The sequence below is a fragment of the Ruditapes philippinarum genome, unplaced genomic scaffold (assembly GCF_026571515.1).
Source record: "Ruditapes philippinarum isolate M1 unplaced genomic scaffold, ASM2657151v2 ctg51_1_1_1_1, whole genome shotgun sequence".
NCBI lineage: Eukaryota > Metazoa > Mollusca > Bivalvia > Venerida > Veneridae > Ruditapes > Ruditapes philippinarum.
The window spans coordinates 38,366-45,581 of record NW_026866950.1 but is presented as its reverse complement, the minus strand read 5'-3'; the positions used below and the strand labels follow the sequence as shown (position 1 = coordinate 45,581).

Genomic DNA, 7,216 nt, shown 5'->3' with positions numbered 1-7,216 from the left:
TAGGAAGGTAGGTAGATAGATATGCACAAGACATTACACGTGAAGTTGATATTTAACAACATTATTTTTTGTTGAGATTAGTGTTGTATTATGCCATTTCAGCATTCCTGTCCATTGCAGACCTTTCAGCACTTTGGTGAAAAAACACAACTTAATGGGCTATCCTAGGGTAACATAAAACATACTAATTAGTTAATTTTATAATTATTTTGATGCATTTTTGTGTATGTGTTTTTTTCATATATATGCAAGTTGATATATGTGATTCTATTGTATGTGTTAATATGTATATTCCCTGAATAAATCGAGATGATAACCTCCCTAAATTGAAAGCAATGATAAAATATGACAAGTAAAAAGTTTAAAACACTATTCTGTCAAAAAAATGTAAAAACTATATTGTTTGGATAAACGCCTTCAGAAAGTAAACGTATCTCGACAAAGTCTGTCTTTTAATTTATGGAAAAAAAGACCACAAAAGCACCTCAGTATAGTCCATGCAGTCGGGCCTCACTATTACCTCCCCTTGCTACTCTTCCTATGTTTACTTCTACAGCGACAGAAAACGGGAAATATTCAAGTCGAAATTGCTGCGGGTTGGAAGCGTGTGTGAATGTTTGAAGGCTTCATTTCCATGCCAATCGTTTTTTATTTATTTACAAGAAAGGTAAATTTGTTATTTACGAGTTGACACGTTTTGAAAGTAACAAGAAACTAGAAACACCAATTCGTACTGCAGTCGTTTCGTACTCACTGATAGTATACTGTTGACAAAAAATTAGAATATATCTATGACATCGGCTTAAATAAAAAATGCATACAATCATTATGGAATTCTATGAAATTTGGTGTAAATTGCATTGATGAATTGTGGATATTGCCAATATTGTTCTTTAAAATGCTCATCTCTTCCCTTTCATTCACAGACAATTGGGGTTATGTGCGCGGGTCCCCTTCTGGATCCGCACTTGTATACACCATGTCTATTTTGATTGTGCAAACCGTACGTCAAAATATTTTTGCATATTATTTCGACCTGGTCACATGTCTTGAACATAAAACTTGTTTTCGGCTATTTTAACAACATTTAAAAAAGTCCCTAAAATATCATAATTTCATAAAGATAACAACGTATGCTTTCCTTTGATGTGAGATGACTGGAATGAGTTTCGGCGATGTTTTGCGCTTTCATTTATGCCGAGAACCAAAATCCCTGCAGCGGCTACTTCCCCCAATCAGTACAGAAACCAAATCATGAAGACTGACGGAAAGGGCTGAGTAGTTGCGATTGAATTTCTTTTTCCCAGCGATTTTTCCGCTGTAATTTATGGGAAACATTCCAGTCGTCATGAATTCGTAAAAAAAGCATGTGACACGGTATGTAAATTACATAAATGTAAATTAAATGTGCAAAGCTTGGAAGAAAGGTACAATCGGATAATAACATGCATTTATTTATTAAAAGAATACATGCATCAACTGATTTACACCAGAAATAAATCGCATGCAATAACATAAATATTTGAAATATATGTAGGTCAGTTGTGTTTGCATTTCGAAGCTTGGTATCTTCAGGAAATTGAAGCGTTGGTAAAAAATTGACTTTTTTAAAAACATTACAAAATTCTATTCAAACTTGTTCACGTGTTAGACACTTAACCGTCTCATACTAATATAAGCAAAAATTTAAAACTAATTCTTGTAATAAATAAAACTTTTAGTTTTTTATATTCAGGGGCGGAGAAGGGTAGAGTCTACACTCCAAGTGTCTATGCTTTCATTAGGTCTGTAGGTTACAGGCCAGAGGTTAATTTCTATGCAACAATTATCGTTGATACATATAGGATGGTTTCATTTAGAATTGTATAAGAAAACTTGACATTATTGGGAGGCTTTATTACAAATGACTTATGCAGTTTTTTTCAAATCTAAGTACAGTCATTGTTAGATTTTATTTGATGAACAATTTTAGGGATATGAAACTAAATCTGTATGAAATGAAACTAAAAAATATTTGAATTAGATTTAATTACCGTATATTTAAATTAGTACAGTACTGGACATGTTAAACTTGCAAAGTTCACAGTATGCGGCAACCAGAACTACAGCAGTCAGCACAAATTGTTTTATAAATCATTTCGTGATAAGCATCGAAAGACTCACAGAAAATGCGATAAATATTAATTATAATAAAATGATGTTCTGGCGTGAAAATTTATTAAAATTATATTGCTAAAGAACATAAGTTTTTAAGTTTCTAATGCTTAAACATTGAAAGAAAATCAAGAACAATAAGAGAAAATATGAAATACTTGTGAAATAGACGACTGTTTGAAACACAAAAGATCTGAAGATTTGCATATAAAAAAATCCTGAAAAAAACCCAGTGATCTTTAGGCAAACCCTATGTTTTTATACACAATGTTCTAGACCACTGAGCTGATTCCTTAATAAAGTTGTCAGAGTTTGCAGTTACAATAATCAAGGTAGATGTCACTGATAAGTAACTGTCCTTTCCTCTGTCCTTTGCAGAAGTCTTAGATAGTCAGAAACTTTTTTTGTTTGTGATTTTATACAAAATTAAAATAAAAGGATCTAGGAATTGTGAATTCACTCATAGTATCACTGTGACCTAATGACCTCAGTCAATAGGGACTTCTACTGGCCATAGGCAAAACCCTTCTAAGTAAAACAAGCTTAGCTAATGCATTCTCCAAACAAGAATTAAGCAGTTAAGGTTGTGGGAATTTTGACCATGGAATAATTCACCACAAAATCAATAGAGTCCATTCTACTAGTCATGACCAACCTCCACACCAAATTTTAAGACCGAAGGCTTTAGCATTCCTTAGATATTGATGACCAAAAGTGACCTAATTTATAACAAGCACTTGTATTGTTGCTGCAAATTCATAGAAATAGCAATGTCATCTTACGACAATGTCACTGATATATAAATTTACATTGTCATTCTAGGATAACTGTTACATCTCTTGAACTAGAGAAAATTATGTCTTCTACGGAATATAAGATATCAGGTTACCTTTTACAACTTGCCTTCTTGTTTAATTTTATCAATAGATTTACCAATATCTTAATTGTTATTTTAAAAGGAACTTACAGGTTTAATGGTTGGCTAATGATGTTAGACTTTTACCTCGCTTAATTTATGAAATGGATTTGTTGTATTTTTAGAATATTTCCAATGTTAATGCAAGAGACTTTAAGATTTTAAGAACTTAATTCTTAAAAGGCTAGAAACTGGCCAGACTGAAAATAAATGGATATACATGTCTGCCTACATTGTAGTTCTATAATAGTGGTATTGACAAATAAATAGTCATAGTGCTCAAATGACTGTGCTTTATCAAGACCATTGAGAAATCAATTAAGTGTAAATATTATCTAATGTATTGTTGTTGTTTTTTTGAAGTACAGTATTTCTAGAAGCATTAAAATCAGTATTCCAGTATCTTATTTAAGCAATGGTGAAAGTTGTCTTTTAAACTTATTGCGAGTGGGAAAATCAAACTGAGGTGTTGGGTTTTGTTATTTTTGTTTGTTTGTTTCATTTTACGCCTTATCCCAACAGGGTAGTTTCCTAACCATCATTCCTGGAGAGTTACACCAGTACTTGACTACCTTCCTCTGTGCTAAACTACCAAAGCATCTCCCGGGGATCGAACCCACGCCAGAGAGGTAACTGGATTAGAAGTCATCGACTCTAACCCCTCGACCACAGAGGCGGTGTTAGGTAATGAACCGTAATGCAAAAATGTAATTGTGATTTGTGGAATGTTACCTTGATATCTGTAAGCAACTTAACCTTGATATCACTGGATATTTTTTCCTTCATATTTGTGTGCATTTTACCTTGAAATATGTGAGCAACTTTACCTTGATATCTGATAGCAACTTTACTTTTGTATCTGTGAGAAATTTTACCTTGGTATCTTAGACCAACTTTACCTTGATATCTGTGAACAATTTTACCTTGATATCTGTTAGTAACTTTTGCATGATATCTATTGGCAGCTTTACTTTTGTATCTGTGAGCACCTTTACCTTGATATATGTGAGCAACTTTACCTTGATATCTGTGAGCAACTTTACCTTGTTATCTGTGAGCAACTTTACCTTGTTATCTGTGAGCAACTTTACCTTGATATCTGTGAGCAACTTTACCTTGATATCTGTGAGCAACATTACCTTGATATCTGTTCACAAGTTTACCTTGAAATCTGTGAGCAACTTTACCTTGTTATCTGTGAACAACATTACCTTGATATCTGTTCACAACTTTACCTCGTTATCTGTTAGCAACTTTACCTTGATAAATGTGAGCAACTTTACCTTGATACCTGTGAGCAATATTACCTTGATATCTGTGAGCAACTTTACTTTGATATTTGTGATCAACTTTACCTTGATATCTGTGAGCACCATTACCTTGTTGTCTTTCACCAACTTTACCTTAATATCTGTTAGCAACTTTACCTTGTTATCTGTTAGCAACATTACCTTGGTACCTGTGACCAACTTTACCTTGATATCTGTGAGCAACTTTACCTTGTTATCTGTTAGCAACTTTACCTTGGTATCTTTGATCAACTTAAACTTTACCTTGATATCTATGAACAACATTACCTTGTTATCTGTTAGCAACTTTACCTTGGTATCTTTGATCAACTTAAACTTTACCTTGATATCTGTGAGCAACTTTACCTTGTTATCTGTTAGCAACTTAACCTTGGTATCTTTGATCAACTTAAACTTTACCTTGATATCTGTAAGCAACAATTCCTTGGTATATGTGACAAACTTTACTTTGATATCACTTGGCAATGTGACTTTGATGTTTGTTAGAAATTTAACCATGAAATTTGTGAGCAACTTTTATTTGAATGTAAGCAACATTACCTTGACATTTGTGAGCAACTTGACCTTTATATCTTTGACCAACTTTACTTTGATATCTTTGACCAACTTAACCATGATATCTTTAACCAACTTAACCTTGATATATGTTTGCAACTTTACCTTGATATCTGTGAGCAACAACAACATTTAAGCAAGTTTACCTAGATATTTAAGTGCATCCTTTTACTTGATATTGACCATGATCAAAAGTCTCTTTTCCAGACTGTAGATTTACATTTCTTTGAAAAAAGTTGTTGAAAACCTCAAGTTAACTTATTGACTCCAAGGAGGTAAAAAAATTGATATTGGTTTTGAGAAGACTTTGTTTTGACTTTGTTTGCCTTCTCCCAAGCTGTCTGACCTTTGACATCACACCTGTGTTATATATATTTGTCTTCGGCAAGTCACAGCACAGATGCGCTTTGAAAATCTGAAATGACAAAATAACATATTGTGTACATCTTATTGTAAATTTTGTCTTCCATTGAACTTAACATGGTGAAATTAATTTCATGCGAACGTTTTTTAAATAACTTTTTTGTACCATATTTTAGCACACTTTGATGGCTTTGACGATGAATTGTATTATTTCTCAAACAAAACTATCGCCAATTAGACTTTCCTTGCTCGAGACTGAGTAGAAAGAAAGTTTTTGTGTTCATTCAACTCCGTATTTATTTATCGGGAATTACCATATAATATGAAGTGTCACTCACGAGAAAATTAAACGGTACATGATCTTTTATAATATAATGATTATTTTCAACAAATCACATCAAAATAAACGAAAGCCAGGCAAGGATTAATCCATAACTTTTTTGTGGAGGGAATAAATAAATGTTTACATTATTAAATGGTTTATAAAAAAGTGAAGTGAGGTGAATAAATACTTTCTTAATTTATTTTCTTCGCAAGGAATTTAAGACATTTATAGTTCAGTTACGGAGCGGATTTAATTTTTGAAGTAATTATTAATTTCTTACTAAGGTTAATTGAAAATAGTCGCTACTGGTGACACATACGTATATGCATCAATCAGTTGTAGTTGGGGAGGGCGGGAGTCGTGAAGGAGGGAAGGGGTTGGAGTTGCATGGTCATTACAAGGGATATAGCTTGAGAAATGAGCCTGTTTTTTTTTTCACTTCTTGTGCGTAGAAATGAGTCTGGTTTTTTTTCACTTCTTGTGCGTTCGCTTTCTTCTGTGTTAATGCGGTCATTTTGTTAAAACACCAAAGTGGCACGCGTGACGTCCAACTTGGTAGTTTGGAGACACATTTAGTTGGAATTTACCATCATTCTGAATGTACACAATCTACATCTGCTGAACTTATGTAATGGGCTTGCCCTGCTTTGAATTTGGAACAGTCCATAAGTATTTATAGGGATTTCAGCTTCAAAGACTTAAAATTGAGTAGCCTAAAAAAATCAGGATTGATTGTAGGGATGTGCATGTTGGCTTGATTTTATTCTGGTGTAAATATTGGCTGTAGCATTCAAATAGTTCAAAGTCTCATCTAAAAGATTGTTATGTTCTTCTCACTGGGCTTTATGTACTTTCCACCCCTGGAATTGTAGTTAAAACACTGTAACCATATGCCTTCAATTGTGATGCAAGATATTATTTTGACCAGATTTTGACTAATTATAGATTAAATTTTGATTTTAAGAATGACTGAATAATGTGAATGTAAGCTGGATGATATAGTTTATAACTATGTTTTTAGATGACCATTATGCAGAAATTGAAAAATATAACACTGATAATGTTACAAATTCAGTTAATAAGTAAAGAGCTTTTATTATTCTATACAGTATAATTATAAGAAAAAAAGAAGAGAAATGTAATAGATAGTTCTGCATTTGTCAAATTCAGTTTTCATTTGCAACACTGAATTATAAGGATGACTGTTAATTATAACAGATATCATATTTTACAATATGGAAGAGTCGCCTTGCAAAATTTTTTCGATCTTCTAAAAATAGATTAGGCTTTTAATTTCTTCTCTCGATGACTTCATTTAAGAATGTAAAGCAATATATTGAATGTCTTGATTGTAACAGGCTGTGAAAAAATATATACTTCGTATTGACACAATGAAGCTTGTGTGCGGATTAGACCTTGTTATAGCTACCCGCGATTTAATTTGCGTTTAATTGACAAAAATTGTAAGGCTATTGTACAAAGTCGCATGGGGATATTTTCATGAACAGGAAACGGGTATGGGTATAAAGGCGACAGTCATTTTAATGCTTTAGATTTTATCGTAATAAAGATGGCGTTTAAATTGCCAGGTTT

At 32.7% G+C, this 7,216-nt stretch overlaps 1 long non-coding RNA gene across 1 annotated transcript in view; it reads left to right on the top strand.

Moving 5' to 3' along the window:
- Positions 1-503: 503 nt before the first annotated feature.
- The window catches only part of LOC132734305 (uncharacterized), a 37,168-nt gene continuing 30,455 nt past the window's right edge, over positions 504-7,216 (top strand). Inside the window, exon 1 of the long non-coding RNA XR_009626293.1 lies at positions 504-667. This is a non-coding gene — a long non-coding RNA (uncharacterized LOC132734305). The remainder of the gene's footprint in view (positions 668-7,216) is intronic.